At 39.3% G+C, this 22,933-nt stretch overlaps 2 long non-coding RNA genes across 4 annotated transcripts in view; one reads left to right on the top strand and one right to left on the bottom strand.

Annotated features, from left to right (window-relative positions):
• LOC110369275 overlaps window positions 1-18,041 on the bottom strand; it is a 92,461-nt gene extending 74,420 nt beyond the window's left edge. Inside the window, exon 1 of one of the 3 annotated variants that reach the window (XR_004930873.1) lies at window positions 16,792-18,041. This is a non-coding gene — a long non-coding RNA (uncharacterized LOC110369275). The remainder of the gene's footprint in view (window positions 1-16,791) is intronic. The other 2 variants (XR_004930872.1, XR_002428875.2) reach the window with 2 other exon arrangements.
• LOC118562902 lies at window positions 14,131-16,778 on the top strand. Its single transcript, XR_004930877.1, has 3 exons — window positions 14,131-15,260; window positions 15,339-15,437; window positions 16,288-16,778. It is a non-coding gene; the product is annotated as an uncharacterized LOC118562902 (long non-coding RNA).
• Window positions 18,042-22,933: the final 4,892 nt, after the last annotated feature.

Genomic DNA, 22,933 nt, shown 5'->3' with positions numbered 1-22,933 from the left:
TCTCTTTTTTTATTCCGTCTTCAATGTTTCAGATCACCAACCAAATTTTAATATCAGGCAAAGGCAATCGGAGTAAAAACACAAAATCTGTTTTCAAGTGGCAGGACTTTAAAAGTTACTCCAAAAGCACAACGAAGGCTCATCCAGGAGGACACATAAAAGAAAAACCCAGACCAACATCTAAAGAGTGCCTCTCTTATCTCAGTTGAAGGAACTATACTTGAATTTATTTTTGTCTGGTTGAGAAAAATGCTTTTTACTTTTATTGAGTAAAATATGCAATTTGATGCTAACAAAAAACTAATTGGTTGCGCAATCAAGCAAGTCCAAACTTTTTAAAAAAGAAAAAGTAGGAATAAGCAGCGAAATGGGGACAACCCATGATTACTTTTCTCTGCCAATGGTGGGCGAGGGGCGGAGCTGTTGCTAAGCAGCAGCTCCTCCAGCGCAGGGCACGACAAGGTATGTAAACAGAACAGCATGGCGTGTATATAAGTGTTGACCATTCACATAGGAAAATATCATTAACATTTAGACGTTTAGCCATGTATGCCAAAGAAAACTAAGAAAAGTCCCTCAATGAAGCCTTGTTTCCTCCGGAGGATCATACCTGAGCTTGAGGCGTGCGTTTAGTCTCAGGCATGTTGAGGGTTTCTCATTGGGGGAAAAAAATCAGTTGGGGGTGGGACTAACAGTTCAAACTAAACTATCTCCTCACTCAGGTTATTTTGTACATAATCAGGCATAGTTGCTTTAGGGATAGTGATCTGGGACTGCTTTGCTGCTTGACGGGACCAGGACATCTTGTCGTGAAGTCGTCCTGATCCATGAATTCTGCTCAGTACCTGAAAATCCTGAAGGAGAATCCAATTAATTTATAACTTGACTTTAAACACAAGCAACCTGGGTGCCATTGAATATGGACAATGATCCAAAGCAAACCAGCAAGTTCAGATTTAAATGCTAAAGTGAAGAGGTGGCCTGGTCAAAGTTCAGACTCAGATCTGACGAAGATGTTGTAGAATGACCTTAAACACACTGTTCATTGTCTAAAAGCCTCCAGTATGGCTGAATCAAAATTATTCTGCAAAGAAGAGTGGGACAAAATTGCTCCACAGCAATGCAGAGGAATTATTGCCAGTTATTGCAGACACTTGGAAGTAGTTGCTGCCAAGTGAGGCACAGCCAGGTATGAGGTTTAAGGGGTGATTACTATTTTCCACACAGAACCAGAGTTGTTTGGGTAGCTTTTTGATCTTAATAAATGATATCAGTATTTGAAAACACCTCTTTGTGTTTACTCTTGCTTTCTTTGTCTGATATTAAAATGTGTTTCCTAATCAGAAATTCTGAAGCATGACTGAAAGATTAAAACAAAACAAAAAATCAACAATTGTTTTGTCCCAGCACTATGAGGAGCCAAAATCTGACCAAATCTAAAACATGAAAAGAAAAATTCTAAATTTTACCAAACACTGAATAACCGAAGAGAAAAATCCATAACAAAATAGTGAATAGTTTGGAAAAACTGAAACTGCGACGGAATAAAGTAAGCAAAAACGAAACAAAGGTAAGTATCAAGGCTAGAACAAAAGGAAACCTTGGAGTACTTACGGTCATAAACAATACATTATAATCTGCATTCTGATGAGGCTCGTTTGTTAGCTTAAAAGTATCTTCTGAAAATGTAACTTTTAAAGAAACATACTTAACATACTCATACATCATCAAGCCCACATTTCTGTATTAAAATGTTTTTTAATGGTCCGATGTAGTATTCTAATCCTAAATGTTATGTTTTAATCAGCTGTAAGCAGGAATGAATGATCATCATCATTCCCAGAAAAAAAGGTTGAAACAACAGTCTGTGTGTAACTAATCTTAATATTGCGCTTCAGTCAGTGAACCGAGTTACTGAAGTAAAACTTTTCAATAATATATTTATTATTGAATGAGTCTGTAAACCCCATATATGGCTCTGGGATTCCTCTCAGAAACAGAATTTTCTATGGTACTTAGAAAATTCAGAAAACGTAAAGATCAGCAAGATCCAAATAAATTAGAATTTCATCATGTCTAAAGCAGCACCTGAGCAAAGATTCTCCAAAAAAAACAATTGCAGCTTGTGTTTTCTTTGACTGTTAAAGTTTTCCTCTTTTGTCATTCGCTCATGTTTGAAGTTGAATATGGAGTCAGGACAAAGCAGAGAAGCCAATAATTGACCTGCGCGTAAATCATAATTTGGAATAATTCACACCACAAAATGATTTTTAAAAAGTTTTCACTTTTTTGCAACAATCTTAGCTTTTCTCACCAAAACAATGTGAATGAAAGCAAACTCTCTATTTTGCAGAAGCTCCGGTTTTCGCACAATATTCATGTGGCTCCTCTGTGCTGCAGGAGAAGCCGATCATTTACCAATCTGTGGTGCAAACCTGAAAGCAGCGTTAACAAAAGAAAAAAGACAATAGATGTAAAAAAAGAAAAGAAAAAAGAAGTAACAAAAACTAATAACACCAACAAAACTAAGATAAACTAGATAAAAGAGAAACTTTAGACCTTCACTGTAGAAAGTAAATGCTTGACAAAAAGACATTAGAATGAAAACAATGTGTCCTAAAACTGTACAAACATGCAGCATTTATTTAAAGCCTCCTTAAACCAATGCTTGAAGAAGCAATGATGCAAGCTCTTGATGATAGCTTCACACATTAAATATTCAAAGGGTAATTGTACATACTGTTATTGGACTTTTTATTGGAATGCACAGTATATGTGCTACACAATATTGAAACCACGAAGCACGTTATTAGTCAAGGCAACAACTAGCCGTCCCCCACATTAAAAAGGAACATGAAATTTTGATGAAAATCTAACATTAAGAGGAAATTAACCGACCCGTTTCTATTTTAGTGACAGAATTGTAAGAAATGTACATGTGTGTGATACTGTATACACAAAAAAAAAAAGAACCAAACCCGCTGTTTAGGTTTAAACGCTTGGCATCATGAGCCTTATTTTCTGAGGACGCAGCTGACAGAAACTTCCTTTCCACAGGAGATGGCGTTCAAATGGACCGCTGGGTGTCCCACTGGGGCCCGAGCAAGAAGAAGTGCAGTCGCGCCGCGACGGAGTACACAAATACAAATCCCCAAAGCAGCATTATCTGTCGCGCTTCTATTGCATTACCACTCATTACAAATACAGGACCTCAGGGCAAAAACTTGCAAATACACATTTTCAACTTTGCCTGTGCCTATATTCCACATCGCAGCGAACCTTAAGTGCTCCTCTGGTGGCAATAAGTTCATTTATTGTTACTGTTAGGCAAAAAAGAATACCACAAATAAAGCTTACCGTGTCTAATTTTACTGTCACTCCTAAAAGCCAGATTAGGAGGAAAAAGAGAGGTCATTATTTTGTGCCGGGGAGGGGTTGGTTAATCTGCGAATGATGTTAGAGGGTGAGGGTGGGGAGATGTGCAAAGGAGGGGTATTTAGGTGGAGGGGTGCTTAGATTGTGTCGTCTGGCAGCTCATCTATATTTTATGCTGCCACTCAGACAAATGAAACAGGAGCCGCCCGGAAAAAAGAGGGGGGGGGGGGGACCCTCTGACACTTCAAAGGAAAGTCCTATGGGTGGCTTCTTATTGAAGCTAGGCCTATACCAATGCAGACCCCCATACATAACCCCCACCAACCCATGCTGCGACGCTGCTGGGGCCTCATTAACCCTTAAACAGACTTATGAGGCGTGCAGCGTTCCAGAGACTAATTACTCCACCAACACACTGGGAGAACTGCTCCCCATTTGACACATAAACCAAACAACACCCATCATATTTGCTGGCTGTGTTGACGGGGGGATGCTCCGAACAGCGAGCCCGAAACGAGAACCACAGTTTTCTTACGATTAGCAGCCGCAGAGCCTTACTTCCCCCTTTCTCGCCGTGCTCTTGCTTTGCTGTCATACAACAGCAGCATTTCATGATTTGTGAAACCTGACAGTGATAATGAGGAGAAAAGAAAGATGAAAGAGGAGAGAAGATAAGGGACAACGGATGAGGGGGGGAAAAAAAGAGGCACATATCAAAGGAAGGGTCTAATTGAGGTAACACAGGCAGCCAAATCCACAGCTTCGTTTGCATAAAGCAGTGCAGCTTCGTTTGGCCATCTCTAACGACGGTAATGTCTTAACAAATTAATTTTGCTAATTAGGCACGCCCAGTGGAACTCACCAGCAGATTAGGCAGATTAAACAAACAGATGCTTATTACCCCTGGGCGGCCTGAGAGGTGAATTTCTATGGGTATGATTGTCATGTCATTTCTGTATGCTACACATCGTACACTGTGTGGCACCATGTGAGAATAATGCGCAGGTCCACACCTAACAGTTTCTGTCAGCTGCTGGTTATCTATCTGAAAGATTATGCCCTTTAATACATCTAAACTATTTAAATAATAAATAAAACGTTTGAGATAGCTGAGGTATAAATAAGTTCATTTCATTGCCTCATGTATAAATATTAATAGTGTGAGGGGAAATGGGCTTGAATTAAGACAGCAAGGAAGATAACATTTGAAATTGGTGTAGTCAACTGCACGTCCTGGGGTAGTCATTTAACTAAAACAAAAAAAAACAGAAAATCATCTGCTTAATAGATTGATATGTGTTTAGTTATGCAATTCACTTAAAACATCATTGGTTAATATTTTTCTGACATGTGGTTGGTTTTAATTATTTTTTGTCAATAAACTTAATATTAGTTAAAAAGTTTTTGGTCTAATCAAAGTTTTTATTTAAACTACTTCAGAATTTACCAGGGCACCAGAAGATTGTTAACACAACATATTCTGTGTTTACATAATATTTAGTACGTTGTAATGACTATGTTTGCTTATTGCTCGTACAGTATGTGTTCGTGTTGTTACTTTGCAATAAATACATAGCGGAGACCTAAATCCCTTTGTCCAAAGCGAGTTCTTTGTCATTTATTTTGCTTTTGGTCTTTTAAATAATCTTTTAATTTTACCTTTCTAAACTACTGTGATTTTTAACTTTGAAATATGGTATTTAATAACACTTTCTTTCTAAGCACAACTAAATGAACTATTGGGCCAAAGAGGCAGAAATTTCCCTTAATGGTTTTAGTTTTTTATGTTTTAAATCTTAATTTCCCTTAGTTTCTTTGTTGTTATAGTAAATGCAGTCTTTTTTGGTATTCACCCCATAAAACACTTTAATTGTCTCTCACTTTTCCTGAACAACCAGAAGCATCTTCAGTATAGGCTTAATGGGTTTGACAACGTCACCTTGAAATCCATGCCACTCCTTTCATTTATCCAATACACCAAAATAAACTTGCAAACATAGACAACTCAAGTTAAATGTAGTCTTGGGCAATAAAATCATAATACAGCTTGAGGTGCATGCCGACAATCTACTAAAGCAGATGGATTGTAATATTGTCTATAAGACAAATGGGCTGACTAGTGCTTTTGTAGTCATACTGACTACTCAAAGCACTTTATGCTATAACCACACTCACCCAATCACTAATGCACAGACATCCATACACAATATATTAAGCAGATTAAACTTAATGTGTTCATATCAAAATGTGAAAGGGGTAAGATGGAACTGAACCTATAACCTTCCAACTGCAAGACAACTGGTCAACCCACTGAGCCACAGTTGTCCCCAAACTCCTTGTATTATTCATGCAACAATTTCATGTTTTGGTTTTTCTTTAGCCTGACAAACAATTAGCAGGATAAATATTGTAAGAATCAGTTTAAACCTGCAACCCTGTTGTTTTTTTTACAGCGGGGTTTTATTGTTTTTGCTTTTTGTCACTCTTAAGTGCTTAAGGTTAGCAAACTCATTTTTAATATCAGAGAAAGACAAGCAATCTAAATAAATAAAAAAAGATAATTTAATTTATTAGGGATGGGGACTGGTGCCAGCAGAACCATATCCTGATCAACGTGAGGAAAACCAAGGAGCAGGTGGTGTCATTCCACAGGTGCAGACCCACCCCACTGACACCGGTGAACTCCTAGGGAACTGACATTAAGATAGTGGACTCTTAGAAGTACCTGGAGGAGACCTGAACAATTAACTGGACTGCAGTCACAACACATGCTCTTTACAGGGAGAGTCAGAGCAGACTCCACCTGCTGAGGAGGCTGAGATCTTGTGGAGAGCACGGGGCGCTCCTGAGGACCCTTTTTGACTCTGTGGTGGCATCAGCCATCTCCTTCGATGTGGCTTGTTGGTGCTGCAGCTTATCTACAACAAGTGGTCAGACAAGCTCATCTACAACTCACCTGGAGGGGTCATCCCAGGACAAAGGGATGCTGTCCCTGGGATCCCAGGACAGCATCCCTTTGTCCTGAGATGACCCCTGGACCCAGTGTAGGTAGAAAACAGAGGGAGTCTGGCAAAAACAACATCACTCCAGGGGAATGCCTTCCACCCCGTGCACGAAGCTGTTGCAGAGCTGGAGAGCTCTTTCAGTGACAGACTGCTGCACCCTAAATGCACAAAGGAGCGTTATCGTAGATCCTTCCTCCTAGCAGCTGTTGGCTTTATAGCTATCACTGCTCCCAACAAGCAAAAACTACTGGGTTGCAGATTTCTTCAATCTAAATATGCTACTTTTTAACTGAACAGTATTTTTTTCTTATGCGGTAAATTCTCCTTAGCTGCATAGTCTCTTATTCTTGTAGTTTTTATGTTCTCACCTTATATACATCTGCATGCTATCATTTGCATTTCACTTTGTTGCTGGTAAACCCAAATTTCTCCACAGAGTGGCAACAAAAAGTATTTCTTCTTCTTCTAATAAAAAGCGCCATCCAAAACAACCTTTGAGAAAAAGTAGTTGTCCTTTTTCTTTTCTGTCATTTTTGACTTCAGCATCAATTAACTTAAACATTTCCGTTTTTGTTAATACCTATTTGCACACTTTTTACCTTCTCCGGGAACGTTTGTCTGATACATTCATGCAATTGGACAGCAATTTACATTGTTCTGTAAAGTGACTCCTATCTCTCTTTCTGACTTGAACATTTAAATCTCATCAAATGCGAGGGACAATTTGCACGCTTTTAGCTTCTCAGGAGGCGTTGTTGGTGCATTAGACTTAAATAATATCTCTTGATCTGCGTCTGTGTGTTATGTTTGAATTCTGAGCCGGTGTCTTACCAAAATTGCATTATTGTTCCATTATGACAATAAAGGTGCTTGATTCTAGTACATAACAAAATAACTGATTAAACACATTTTTAGAAGCTGATTTCAATACCACTAGTCAGACCCAGGCTTGATTATTCAGCACCTGTTGAAGCAAGAATTTATTAAATAGAACCTGTCTGACGACATGAAGTAGCATAAATGATCTCTAAATCCAACACATCATGCTCTGATCTAAGGAAATTCAAGAACAGCTGAGCAACAAAGTCCCTGAAAGCTAGCAGCCTGGAAAGGGGGTATTACAAAGCCATTTCAGATGCTTTGGGATTCAAGCAAACCACAGTGAGAGCCATTATACACAAATGGAGAAAACATGAAACAGTGGTGAACCTTCTCTGGAGGCACCCAAGGTCACAGAGAAACTCAGAAGAACATCTAAGGCTCTGCAGACCAGTCGTTCCTCCGTTAAGGTCAGTGTTCATGAGTCAACAATAAGAAAGAGCCTGAGATATAAAGAGCCCCAAGATGAAAACCACAAATGACAAAAAAGAACACAAAGCCCATCTCACATTTGCCAAACCGCGTCTTGAAGATCCTCAAGATGTTTGTGAAAATAAGCTGTGGACTGATGAGACAAAAGTTTAACTATTCAGAAGGTGTGCTTCCTGTTACATCTGATGTAAAACAGCATTTTAGAAAAATATCACATCTTTCACATCACACTGCAGTTCCACACAACTCTGGGCTGCTTCCAAGGGGGGCAAAGCCAGTTATGAGGTTTACTTTTTTAAACAGATTCAGTTTGGTTTACATTAGACACTTCATTTTTTTTTGTGATTAAAATATGTCAACATTTGATTTGAGCTGAACTTTTTTTGCATTTCTGTCAGGTTACATTTGTAATATTTGCTTGATGATCTGAAACATGATCACCTCTGAAATGTCACAACACGAAAAAAAGAAAATAAATCTCAAAATACCATAAACGGTTCAAGATGAATTGCGCTCAAAAGACTTCAACAATGTTTTTTTTTTTTTTTTTTTATAAATGCTTTCTTAATGGCCTTTCTTTAGTGGGACTTGGTGGTACATTGTTGAAATTTCTTATGAAAAACAAAATAGGACAATTTTTACTTTCTCAAAGTCAAATATCTAAAAATGTAGGGTCAACACTTGGACATCCAAGGGGTTGATCTCCAAATCAGTTGAGATCATCAACATTTTTAAGCCTCCACAATTTCTGCACCTTTTTTTGTTTAAATATGTTTGCAAAGACTTAAGGACACGCACAGAGATGAGCAGTCAAGCTGTCAAAGCAACTGGAGGATTTATTTCTGCAAGAGATAATGTAGGTTATTCTAAACCACTTCCCTGCCATAGCAATAACCATCACTTGAGAGAGTTTGTCCTTTTTAAATTTCCTTTAATCTCCAAATAAGACCACTTTACCCTCACCTACTATATATATATATATCTATCTATCTATATATATGTATATATATATATATATATATATATATATATATATATATATATAAACATATATATATATATATATATACATATATATATATATATATATATATATATATATATATATATATATATATATATATATATATATATATATATATATATATATAAACATCCACATAGATCTTCTGGTGTTAACGCTCAAGTTTAAGACTTGAACAGCATCAGAGTCCAGCTCTGATAACCCCAACCATCTCCACCAGCTTCCTGGTGTGGTGTAGTTTGACAGCTGCTGCACTTTTTGGCAGTGGTGAAATGAATAGATTACGAGCAGTAATTAGGTATACAGCAAAATCAATGTGCTCTGGGGCAAGACCTGAGGCTGGCTGGGGCAGGAGGAGCAGAGCAAGGGGTGGAGGGTGTGTGTGTGTGTGTGTGTGTAAAAAAAGACTAGAGGGGGTAGTCAGGAAGCCACAGGGGATTGCAGAGAGAAGGGCTGAGGGTTGATGCACTGTTGTAGCTTTGGCATGACTAAAAATCACTGCTTGTTGATAGATTGGCAGACGAGATCCCTCACAGCGTTCAGAGGTTTGGCAGCGTTGTAAGAATAATTCCCTGCCACTGTTATTGTTTTCCTCCTCAGGTCAAAATTGCTGGTAAGTAAAGGCTTTCCCAATGAGGTATCTGCTTTCTTTTGACAGTTGATTCAGATGCAATTTCCTGCTAAACAGAGGATGGACAGCTTTCGAGAGAGCTCATGTCAGCAACTTTGCCCGCTTATTTTCTTCAATTGTTGCACTCTAATATCCTTGAGCTAAACGATTTCACTCTCCCATTCTGGAGTGGACTGGAGATAAGCTCCAAGAGGTTTTGCTGTGTCAGAAAACTGACGTACAGCATGAAGAGCTAGCAAGGTCATGCTAGTTTGATCTGTACGCCAACATAAACCTGGTTCCAACATCCAGCAATGGTGGACTTCTCCATCCGAGTGATGCATTTCTCAACTTCAACTTGAGAAAGTTTCAAACAAGCCTGATGATTCGTGTGCCGTAGATCTGGTGTAAAATTACCATTTTCAACAGAAATTTGTGAAGGCATATTTTAGGGAACGAAACTGAGGACTTCGTGTTTAGCCAAGAAACAGTTTCCAGCGCTTGTCGTGACCAGCTCTTACGAGCACACAGGGACTCCAGAAGGAGCTGCCAGAGAAAAGTCGGAGTGACAACAGTGCTTGTTAACAACAGATGGCGAAAGCCCAGAAATGTCACTTTGAAGAGGAGTCTCTTTGTTATTGTTGATCCAATAGCTGTGAGTAGTTCTCCTTATTATTTACTGACATGGCCAATGCAGCATGAGACGTTAATTCAGCTGTTGTCAGACTATACAGGGCAGTAATGCATTCATGACGGTTTCAGAGTAATACAACTGCACGTCTTTCTCCTAAACGCTGCGCTTTTAAAATGCCGTGATTTAAACGTCTCGATCATACATTTTATTTGAGGATTAACAAAATGAATGGGGAGAGGGATGCCTCTTTAAGAACTGTCACCAGTTTGGGCTTAATTCAGTTCAGTTTCAATTTGTTTCAATCCCATCCATAAGATAAAGACACGTAAGAAAAAAAAACAAGTTAAACCTTTAAACCTATTTTTGGTGGGTTAGCTCACCAAAAATACCACAATGAGAGTGCGTATTGGTAAAAGTATGATCACAAACTGCACAAACATAACAATTGATTCAGGAGAGCCAGTCTCTCCCCCACCCCTTGGACAGCACACAACTTCTCTGCAATAAATGTGAACCCATTATGATGGTTACCAAGTTTGGAGCACCCCTTAAGTCATCTGCTGACAGGCAACTGAGAGAAAAGTCTTTCCAGCTATGTTTCAAATTCAAAATGGACCAAAAATAAAAACCCCACCTGTACATCCTGTAAGTAACACAAACACTGGTTTTAGTTTTTTTATGTTTTAAACATGCCGATCGATGTTTGGGTTTTAACTTACAGCATGTCATCTTCCAGCTGCATTAGTGTGATGGGACGTTTGAAGAGTGCACCCAGCTGTTCGACTTTCATGCTCTTAAAGGTAGTCTTAAAGGGACCGACAAATAACACACATTCAAAACACAAAGGGAGACTGGGGAGAGAGTAACAGGGAAGTGGAAGCATGATGGTGGGGTACCCACCCCCAGCCCTGGATATGCCCTCCAGTGATGCATCTTGCTCCTTTTTTAGTGGCAGAGTGCTGGATGACCTGCCTGTGATCTCCTTCATAATTAACATATGCTTGTTAGTCAGGGTTGGTTGGAAGCTCTGTCACACACACACACACACACACACACACACACACACACACACACACACACACACACACACACACACACACACACACACACACACTGAGAGAGTCTGCTAGAGAGGAATGGAGTGGGAATAGAGAGTTATATAACACTGAGCAAAAGAATCACGGGCTTGAATTTGCAGGAAAATCAGGGCGTTTCTGTCACTTTTAAACACATTCCCATCCTTTCAGCATTTGCATTCTCTTTCATTTTTCTGTAGCTCACACAGCACTTATCAGCTTCAGTGCCGTGGGTAAATCTGATCAAATTTGCTCTGAAAATGACTCTGGCCCACTATAATAGGGTCATGAATATGAAGTGCTGAATGGGCACGTGTCATATTTGTCCAATTTATCCCAACCTCATTTGGACATAATGAAGACATGCACCTACTTCTGATTATTCCCTCTATTTCCCATGGCTCTTGACCCACAACTGAAAAGATAAATATAATCTCCTTAACCCATCAGGATTACAGATGGAAACCCGTGCTTGTGAATGCCAATTCATTCCCCAGCAGGTTATCCAAAAGTATTTAATCATTATTCCCCACATTATCAACTGCGTGTGAGGTTAGAGGGCTAACTTAGGCAAATCCCACATAAAATACAGTACTTTCTTCATGAAAAACCGTAAAACCGAGTAAATGTTGCCACGGGACAGTGAGAGAAAAGAGGGAAGGAAAGAGGGGGAAAAAAGGCAGAAAAGTGTGAACATCCAAGTGTTGTTTTGCAGCTGCAAGCACAAAATTACTGTATGCATGTTTGTATGTGTGTGTATCTGATGGAGGGGTATGCTGTCTGGCAATGTGGAGGTGTCTAGTCAGTGTGGTAGTCTGTGTGTGCACGCGTTTGCACTCATAGCATCTCCATGACATCAAAGCGCTGTGCAAACTGAGCCCCTGGCAGCTCTTTAGAATCCCATCTCCCCTCTCTGTTTAAAGCAGGGAGGAGAAAAAGGACCCAAACTAAGAAAAGAGGTGTTATTCAAAAGAGGAATAGACTGCTCGAATTTGTCATGTCGGTGTGTGAGCACAACTCAGAGAGACGGAGAGAGATAAAGAAGAAAGTGAAGAACAGGAGGAGAAAAGGAGAGAGAGAGATAACAGCAAGAGCAAAGGTGACAAAGGAGGGGAAAAAGGAGCACAAGAGCACAGTGTTTTTCCCCAAAGCCTAACATTTATCTCACGACTTTCCATTGTTCATTTTATCCTTGTGATGCTGACACAAAAGATGAGGGGACTGTGTGTGTAATCATACAAAGAGCAGGCCGGATATCTCGGGCTCTGTTGGATTTATCAGTGCCACAGGTTGTGCTAGGGGCAAGAAGAAAAGGAGTAAAACAAAGAAACCGGAAGAAAAAATGAAAGATAATTTTTACAATAACGAAATAGAATAGAATAGAAATAACCTTCATTGTCTCTCAGAAGGGAAATTCCCATGTCCCAGCAGCAAAGTGAAAGACAAATGAAAGCGTGGAGAGACACACAGAGGCATGAAAACAAAATAAAAATAAAGAATACGGTGCCTGTGCAGTCATTTCTCCAGCTGTTGTCAGGTCAGTAAACACAGCACTTTCAGTTTTTCCCGCGCTTACGGTTCAATTCAATTGAATTTGGTTTGACACAGCTCGGTTCAAAGTAGGGGTGGATGCGGGAAAACCCAAAGAGTAGCTCTTTGGATTTTAATGTTTACACCTTCTTGTTAATAAGAACCCAAATTATCTAAAAATAAAATAATAATTAAAAAATAATAAATAAATGCAGTGTGAAAGGTGAAGTAACTGTTTGCATTACCATAGAAACACAATTTTCCATGCATTAGCAGCTTTGAGGGATCAGAGGGAGTAAAAAAAGAAAAGAAAAAAACCCCCAGAAAAGTACGAATTGGTCGATTAAATTCCGAATCCTTCTGTTGTTATTCTTGTTGCCGGGCTACAAACACAACACACCAATTCCTTCAAGGTAGTTTCTGAGAATTTCGACAGCATGTCTCTCTGCTACGGTCCTGTTTACAACCCGTACAGATCAGATTTCTTCAGTCCCAAAGAGCTGGACATTATTGTGCATCTCCTGTTGGAGAAATGCGAACGTTTAAGTGGCTGTATTTATGTTCGTAGACATAATGGTCCAGAAATCTCATGCCTCAGTTGTTTATTAGAGATAAATCTTGCACTATGTTGTCGAGATGCAAATACAGCACCGCAACACATTAATTGTAGTTTTCTCCTGCTTTCAACAACATGTTTCTTTCATATATTCTAAATTTTTACTATCTTTATGGTTCAATTCAATTCAACTCAATTAAAATCAACAGCAAATGTTACCATAGAAATGATCCGGTCTCCAATATTATAATTCAAAAAAAGTACTATCATACTAACAAATGTCCAGGTATCTCATGCTTTAGCGGCTTTTGTCGTGCTGAAGGATGTGCTATGTGCATGATTTGAAATAGGATAAAATGTTTAGTTCAATTTATGTATTTTTTTGTAATTGCTTTTTTTATTCTGAAATTTCAGGACTGAAACTCAAATATTGAAAAAAAAAAAAATTGCCTCCCTTTTCCAAAGGCGTTGGCCACTTCCAAGACTTTTAATTAATCACTGATGCCTGAAAATATTTGCCCACTTTTGCTCTTAACGGTTGCCAATCATTTGCCAAACCTAATGTGAACATCTTTAGTGCACTCACACACGTCTTCTTTCTTTTCAAAAGCTATCAGTTGGAAAGCAGCGTGTGAGAAAAGTAAGGCACAAGAAGGGCTGCAGAGGAAACAATGCAGTTCTATTGCTGCTGTAAAATAAAATTGTTTGTAAAAGGGGAAATAAATGCAGCAGTGGGCGAAAGATTCATGTGCTCAAATAAACTGGGGCTTTTGAATTTTTAATTGCACCGGCCCTAATTATGGCCATCAGACGCTACTTCTAAACACACTCAGTGCACTTTCTCCCCATCGCTCCCCCCCCCCCCCCCCCCCCCAGCCTCTTCGGTTTGGCTGCGGACGAGGCCTCAGTCCGGGGTGTATTTTTCCATGCCATTAATATTTGATGAAAATGGGCCAGGCTGCATCAGCTGCTCATCGCCACTAAGAACATGGCCTCCATTATGAGTCCCGTGCTTCCTTTCAGCCGCGTGCATTAGAGGGATGACAGAGCGCAACAGAAAGCACAGACGGATGGGATGTGTGAACTCATGTTCACGCACGCAGGTCGGCAGAGTGTGTGTGAGTGTGTGTGGGTGTGGGTGTGGGTGTGTGTTCGAGAGCTGGCTCGTCAACTATCCCTGTCGATTGATGCTATTAGATGTTGAGAAACAGTTGGGTGTGAGCTATAATTGAGCTGACACTAATAATGAAAGCAGATACTGTCTGGAAGCCTTTGGCAATATGCTAAAGATATTGATGCCTCTAATAATTCAGGGACTCGACAGAGTGAGGAAGGATTTTTTTTTTCTCTCACCTTTTAGATCTTGCTCCGGAAACAGGGAAATAAGATATAAAACCACTTTTGGATTAATCTTTTAAAGCTTTTTCTTTTTTTTATTCCTTTTTCTCTCCGCGGTACCAAGTCATTAGGAAGCACGGCCAAATGCACACAGAAGCCCAGACCGTATGAATGACAGCATGGCAGAGTTTGTGGGAGAATGCCCATCATTTTTACTAGTTAGCAGCAGACGGCTAACATGCCAGCCCTGTTTGATTTGACAGCACAGGTGGTTGGCCTTGCCGCACATGTTTTGTTTCCATGCTATCATTCACTGGGGATTGAGGGAGACCAATGTTCAGGGTTGTAAGTTTGTGTTGAGCTTTGGTCAAGGACTTCCATAATGACCAAGTCAACCTTGTGACTCCTGTCAGAGAGCTGAATCCCTTGGGACGTGTGCATGTTTGTGTGTGTATGCATGTAGAGACGGGGGGGGGGGGGGGTTGGCTGACCCCTGAACCTGAAGATGAGGTAGATCATTTAAAGGCTTGCCTGTCGAAGGGGAAATGCTTTAATTGTGGTCTTTTGCTGGGAACCTTCCAGTCCTAATAAACAGGAAACTTGTTTCTTTTTGCTGAGTTTTAAACGACTCCATAATTTGAAAACATCTCATCGTTTCGAATCATTTCACTTATTTAATGGGACAGAACCCAGTGAAGATGTGAACAGTCTGACTGGGAAGTTTGATTTGATGGAGCCCTAAAAAAAATGGACGAATCTGAGTCGCAGCTCAGCGGCGATGCCAAATGGAAAGAGACTGGGGTAAGTAGAGTAGAAAGCCCCTGTCATCTTCAGCTCTCAGCTAGTTTGACTGACATCAAATTTTAATTTTGTTTTCAGACTCGTGGCTGAGAGGTTGTTCTGCCCATGCTGCACACAGCTCCGGTCTCCCTGAGTTCGCTGGTCGTGAGGCTAACGCAAGCCGACGAAAAGGATAGGGTAGGACATGAGAGCGCGCGCAAAACGCAGAGACGCAAGCCGAGGAAATCAAAAATAATCTTCGTCCTTTTCTGGTGTGATGTTCATCATCATGAGAAACGGTGCTTCCATAAATTGCACATTTGAGATTACCATCTGCTACGCACCGACAGATGCGGCATCATTAAAATAAATCCCTGTCTTTTCCCTGAATTATCATCCGTGAGAAATAAACTGCATCGGTACGCGCAAAACTAAAATCACCACCAGGGGAAATTTTGAACTTAATTACTTCAAAGGCCTACTCAAGGCAGCAGCATTAGGCTCCATGAGTTCAGGACCCCCGAACAACTCTAAACGGGCTGCGGTCCCAACATGGAGGCTCGAATATTTCCTAATTGGATGATGGAAATCACACGGGCCTTTTGTTCAGCTTTGTGCACCGGGAACACGCCTTTTCTCTGTGTTTCATTTGCATATTCATTGAGATATAAATTATTTATCCCTCGCCACAATCACTCCCTACACTGTTACTGTACATGCCTCCATAAAAGAAAGAAGAAAAAAAACAACCTAGCATAATAATGACTTTGACTGAATAATACTTTGAAATAGTAAAATCTATCTGCATAAAAACAACTGTTTTTTTTTTTGTTTTTTTTGAAAATTACAAACTATGTAAAATTAAGACAAGTTGAATATTTAGTGTACATATAATTGTGCAGATTAATTATAAAATGAATTAAGTGTAAATAATTTGTAAGTGATGAATACATTGTTTTGCTTTTTATCTTTGAAGAAAAACAAAAAACACTTCATTTTTACGGCGCAGTAACCGTTTCACAGATTTAGTTTTCCCGTTGCTTTTCAGGTTTTCTCTTCCCGTGACCGCACTCAACATCCTCACACATCCTCAGCCCTTTACAACTGAGCCGTTCTCCCTCAGCATGTAATATATGGATGTTTATATTACGTGAGAACAGGACACAATATTTGAAAAGCTCTCGAACAATAACCCCATAGCCTCCATGCCCCCCCCTTGAGACACATTCCTGTTTGCTAGCTATTGCCCTGTAAGCTGTTTTTGTTGTCATATTGCTATTGTTATTATCATTATTGTAGGGAAAGGATGAGATGACTAATCAGAATATTATTTCAGCATTGAGGCACAACAGACTATTACAGCTGCACCTCAACCAAATATGACCCGGGGAGAAGGAGAAGAAGAAGAAGAAGAAGAAGAAAAAAAAAAATTCCTGGCCTCACCAGCCAATACACTTTCGCCTTCAAAACACACGCACACACTCCTACACACAAACACACGTTCAGAGCAACACATTACAAGCCGTAGCACGGAATAGATGGCCGCACTTACTTTAAATGTCCCGTGAAGAAAAGTTTTCAGATTTTTTTTTTCCTCCACCTCCCTCACTCCAACTCCAGTGTTTCGACGAAGATGAGATAGGAGCTCAGGGAAAGTGTGCCTGCCACCGGCACCCATCTGTTAGCCTCTCTTATCAGATATCTACCGTTTAAAAAAGCAAAAAAAAAAAAAAAGGAAAAAGAAAGCATGTAGATCCGTATGATTTTTGCACACTTTTCCCCCCCGTATGGTCCTCTACCTTGCACGGATGCAGACTGTGCTCTCTGTGCATCTGGTTGCACAAGCACAATCAATATGGAAGGGGAGAGCTATTTTATGATTGGAGAAGTTGTTGTGTTTTTGGTGGTGAAATTCATTATTTAGTATCTGAACCTTCAGCAATTCAGTATCATTTATTCATAAAGTCCCTTTTTGCCAGGAGGAAATGGATACAGCTGCAGCAACTGAGAGAGAGAGAGAGAGAGAAAGAGAGAGAGAGAGAGAGGGAGAGGGGGAGAAACGAGGGAGAGAGAGAGAAGAAAAGAAAGGGAATGATGGGGAGAGATGACGAGAGAGAACACGTGTGTGTTGGGGGGGGGTACGAGAAGGGGTGGTGGATGAATTGATGATATTGATCAGGCAGCTCTTGAAATAAAGGCTTAATGTTTTTTTCAAGCTCTTGTGATTGACAGATAAAGAGGCGAGATGGCTGGGAGGAGGAGCAGGCCTTGAACATCACATGGTAGCGCCGAGCGATTAAAGCAGATCCTCTGACAAGCGCAAGCAAGTCGGGTTCAAGCAGACTACAGAGGCAGAGAGGGGCTGGATTGTGAAGAATCACTCGAAATGATGTTTGTTTGCTTTGCAAAATCACAGGAGAAGGAAGGCAGAGGGGAAGAGTTGTTAAGTGCTGGAGCTGTGTATGCGCCCGATGTGTCTCGCTTTGTAAATTTCTTCCAAAGAAATCGCAGCTATGGACTGTACACATGCTGACTAATGTTGAAACGGTAGCTCTATCCATTGAAAAAAAAAAACAACACAAAAAAAAAAAATGCTGCAATAACAGGAACATGTGAAAAAAAATGGAACCGCGTTTTGCGTAAGTCTGAATGCGTTGTGTGAAGCACACCACACAAAGCAGAGGAGATGTATGGAATCACTTAGCCCACAATGTTTTACCGTCCGTTTTTTTTTTCCCGACAAGAAAATCTTCCAGCATCCACAGAAAAAAAAGAAAGAAAAGGAAACACATGCTTTTTTTCATTGTCTGTTTTGTATTCTGTTCGGAATAAAAGCAATTTGAGTGTCGCTCCGGCTCTTGAATTATTTAGATACAACTTAGTGCAAACGCTACCAACAGAAATTGATGATATCCATCTCAGTCAGGCAGTAAAGAATGAGGTGCACCTGTAGCTGCCATGGCCTTTGGCTTCAGAGATGCCATTGGCTGCCGGGACTTCCTGTTTGGTGGCATGGTTTTCTGGGTTTCTTTCCTTGCGATACTCACCATTTGCTTCAATAGAAATAAGAGGTTATCATTAGAATACTGTACATTCACCACCAGAATTTAATAATTACTAAAAGCTCAAATTTAATAACAATAAAATATTCACACAAAATATATGACTAAGAAAGAAAATTTTAATTTATCTCTGAAGTATGTAAGACTTAGGCAGAAAGCGTTGCTATACCTGTATAAAGCCATGCTGTTGACCCCAACATGCGACATTCAGCATTATTAATCCATTCGATCACACCTTTTCCCTGTTCTTACCTGTGGCTCCATTGTGGGTTATAAAGCAAACGCTTAAGCCTTTGAGCTACACAAGAAGACGGTGAAACCTTTTACAGAATGCATTCAATTATCTTTGAATAGCTACACAATTCCCTTGGCTGTGGATGTGAAAATACTAATACTGAAGACTGAACTAAATATTATTATTTTTTTTTTAGAAAACACACATCTTAGAAAAAAGGTGAAAATGACCACAGATGCAGTTTTACAACGTGGGTACTGCTAAACAAGAAGAACTATGAACTTCTTCCATGTCGGTAACAGCTTTTTATTAAAAAGAAAACCATAAACAGCAAATCAGAGAATTTCATATAGTCCAATTTTATAACTATTGTTTTACTACTTATTTGAGCATTTCTGCCAGTCTGCTGGGCCAACAGATAAGTGAAGTGTCGCCACATTTGTGAATATTCCTTTTGGGTGTCGTAAAGCCCTGAGAACTGTGTTATGTTTATGTGCTGTGGGCAGCAGCCTAAATGCAGAAAATCTGTTTGACTGAGAGACTCTATGGTTTTCATTTTCCTGAAACGAGCGGTAATTTTAGCAATTCAGTCTCGGTAAACTACACAAGCTGCTCGAACTGGGCTCTGCTTCAGACAGATGTGGACGAGGGCAGGGCTGACTGCAGATCAGTAAATAACTGAGATGGAGTTTAGCTTTTTATGTCAAAAGTTCTGAACTGCATAAGCAGAAAGCAGCAGAAATACAAACAATGATGAGCAATGGTTTTCATTCCAATTGCCATTCAGTGCAGGAATTCTTTATTTGGATGTCACACCAAATTGTTGAAAGATTTAGAAAAGAAACAGTTTTTTAAACCTAACACTCCATTTTAGTACATTTGTTTACTGGGGAAAAAACAACAACATGTTTTTTAATTTTTACAAACTCCTTGGCATGGCATTTTGTGACGTCCCAAATCATTCTTGTAAAGTAAATGTAGTTGCAGCATTTTTATCATTTATTCTTTTGTCTTTATAAATGGCTAAAGCCAATTTTTTATTTATTGCTGCATTGCTTTTCCCTTGGAGCATACATCTAACAAGATAGTAAGGCCCCATTATCTTGCTCAAAATGGGAAAGACAAGAGAACCTGCCATTAAACATACTTTTCACTAAGTCCAATTTTCTGTATTAAAATGCTTTTCTACTAGTCTGACGTAATACTCTGATCCAAAATGTTGTGTTTTCATAATCTGTAAGAGGACAATCATCATAATTAACAGGAATAAAGGCTTGAAAACATCATTAATCTATACTTGATATATCTATCTATCTATCTATCTATCTATCTATCTATCTATCTATCTATCTATCTATCTATCTATCTATATATATATATATATATATATATATATATATATATATATATAAATCTATGCTTCTTTTAGTAAATTGAGTAGCAGAAATAAATGAACTTGTCAGTAATATTCAAAGTTATTAAATATGACCGTGTCTCGGATGAACTTCAAAGGTTTTTGGATGGCATATTGAAAAAAATTTAAAGTCTTACATTTAAACTTTAGATTTAATTAGGACTAAAAAGAAATTACCATTAGGTACTAGCCCCCTGTGCCCCTGCACGGATAAGTGGGTAAAGATGATGGATGGATGGATGGATGGAAATAACCAATATACTAGTTCAGGCAGGCGAAAATGTTAATATGCTCACTTTCCCAATTTAATGTGACTACATATCTGCTGCTTCAGTCTGAGTTGGAGTCATAATCTGTAAATTAATCAATAAATAACACCAGTCAAAGGTTTGGACACACCCACCTGGTTGAATGCACGTTTGGATGTTTTTCTTTTTACTTTTTACTTTACACATGTAAAATAAAACTAAAAACACCAAAATAATAATGGAGACACGGATTTTTGTAGTAAAAAAAAATTATCACAGAAACTTGAAACAGAGCAGCAGTTGAATGAGGCTATTCTCTGTCTAGACCAGTAGTGTTCAAACTTTTGGGCAAAGAAATATTTAAAATTAAAAAGGAAAATTAATTGTACCTATTTTTCTTTCCATCTGCTCACTTATTAACCAAATATAATAAGGGTTTCACATGACTGCATTATTATAATGCAGGCATACAATTTCTTTTGTTTTATGATTTCTTTGTTTTCTTTTCAGGGTTAATAAATAGTCTAGGTTTGGCAATAAGAATGGGACATGGGTATTTCTTACTGCTAAAGCTGTTTATGTATTGATTAAGCATCACTGGCAGTACCCAATCACGCGCGTTTTTGGACAGCTGGAGAAAGTCTGAGTACCCAGAGAAAAACCTTTGCGTGTCAGGGGAGAACAACTTATCTCCAAACAGGAAGCCACCAGCTGGGATTTAAGTTCAAGATGTTTTTGACGTACTGGATCTGTGTTAAGAGCTGCTCCATAGTCCAAAGCCTTAATGAGCATATTAAAAAAAAAATCTTACATCTGAGAACATAATACTTAAGAATCACAATTTCCAACCGGGTTTCTATAATTTTAGGTGCTTTTAGGGCCAAAGATCCAAAGTGTTTGTCAAAACACAGTTCAGTGCCTCTGAAAATGGCAATATTAATATACGTTAAATTTCATTACTTTAATTCCATCCACAAAAGGAATTGTGGATCTTTGTTTTTTTTAATGTTGTTTCAAAAATAAGAATTAAAAAAATTGCTTTTCTTTGTTCCACTTTATCTGCATGTTAAACACAATCGCTTCCTCCCTCTTGACGTCTTAAAAGGTTGTCCTTTAGAGATTGAGAGCCACTTGATAGATGGTTATTGTTGAACAGGAGCAAAATATATATTGATCAAGAGCCATGATGTAGTAGATTAATTGAGCCGTCGTTATTATTTTATTTTCAATCTGTCTGCATTCTGAGCTCAGGGGAGTCTGCTGTCTTCTTCTGATGTCATGGATGCAGAACAGTTTAGACAATAGGCTAAATAAAGACGCTGTATTATACCAGCTATTACCTCACAAGGCTAAAATGATTTATTGTATCCCACTGAAGGTAAGAGCTTTCTGAGTGCCACGTAATTTGATTATACGTTTTAGTTTCCCAAACTGAAACACCACTTTTCTTCTTGTAAACTTTCACAGGAACAGCTCAGGTATTCATCGTCCAGAGGAGGCTGCTGCAACATGGACTTCATCAGTCTGAGAGAAGACAACAATACAGAAAAGAAATCCTTTGAAGAATTTCTCGAGCGAAGGGCTCTCGCACTGGGACTACTTTCAGCTGTGCATTGACTGGCAACTCCAGAGCTGGTCGTGTCAGCTGTCGATCAAACTGGAAAAGCACAAAAGTCTGGCTCCCAAACCTCCACCAGCGTGGGCCGTTTGCAGCGCAGGGCTACCAGGGGCCAACAACATTAAAGCGCCTGCCTCTCCTTCATTACCAGAGAGGCACAATAGCGCTGCCTGCCAAAACCCTTGTGAATTCACGTTCAGTCCTAAATTAGATGTACCTGCAGACCGATGTGATACAATTAGGACCTGATAATGTGCAAATCAAACGATGAAAGCCTGACCGAGTGGCTGTCTGGCATGTTGTGGGCCTCTGGTAGCCAATCCCCTGCCTCAGGAGAATGGTAATTGATTCCCAGGCCCCCCCTGTGGGAATGCTGCTCTGCCCGTCTCACAAGGTGGAGATGCACAAGTGTCTCTGGTGCTGGTAATTTAAACTAGTACGCAAATCCATATTGGAAATTTCTCGACAGACTTTTCAAGTAGAAAAGTTTTGGGTAAAAGAAAAGGTGGAAAGTTGTTGTTGTTGCAGAGTGGGGGCGGGGACTAGGAAAATAATGTAATACAGAGGGAATGAATAACATAAATGCATGCATGTGTGTTTATTGGCAAATGGCTTGATATAAAAACTGTTAAATGTGACTTAGGTGTGTATGCGACAGTTCATTTGTGTGTAGTTGTAGCTGGTGCCAAATCTCTGGCATTTTCTGAAGCCTCTTCAAAAAGCAAATGTATGAGATGGTGAACCATTGTGTTTGTTTACACATATCCTCACTTCAAAGGCTAACGGTGCATGTTAACCTTTAGTTTTGTCTTTGTTTACTATCTGAGGCGCCAGTGCTGCTCATCCTAATATCAAACGCTCTTCACGCAGAGCCGGACAATAAAATATGGCGTCTTAAAGGAGAAGATGCAAGATGTTAATGTGTTAATGTAACAGCTGGATGCAGTTAGCTGTCTATTCCTTCATGCTTGCTCAGGTGGAGAAATGACTCAACACAGTCAGTTGGATTTCCTTAAATCAACAACTTAAATAAAAGAAAACATAAGATTATAAACTAAATTTGAACTATTGTATAATATAACTGATCGTATATTATACATTGACTTTTTGTCTCGTT

This window comes from Fundulus heteroclitus, chromosome 4 (genome assembly GCF_011125445.2).
Source record: "Fundulus heteroclitus isolate FHET01 chromosome 4, MU-UCD_Fhet_4.1, whole genome shotgun sequence".
Taxonomy (NCBI): Eukaryota; Metazoa; Chordata; class Actinopteri; order Cyprinodontiformes; family Fundulidae; genus Fundulus; species Fundulus heteroclitus.
This window is presented reverse-complemented; position numbering and strand designations above follow the sequence as displayed.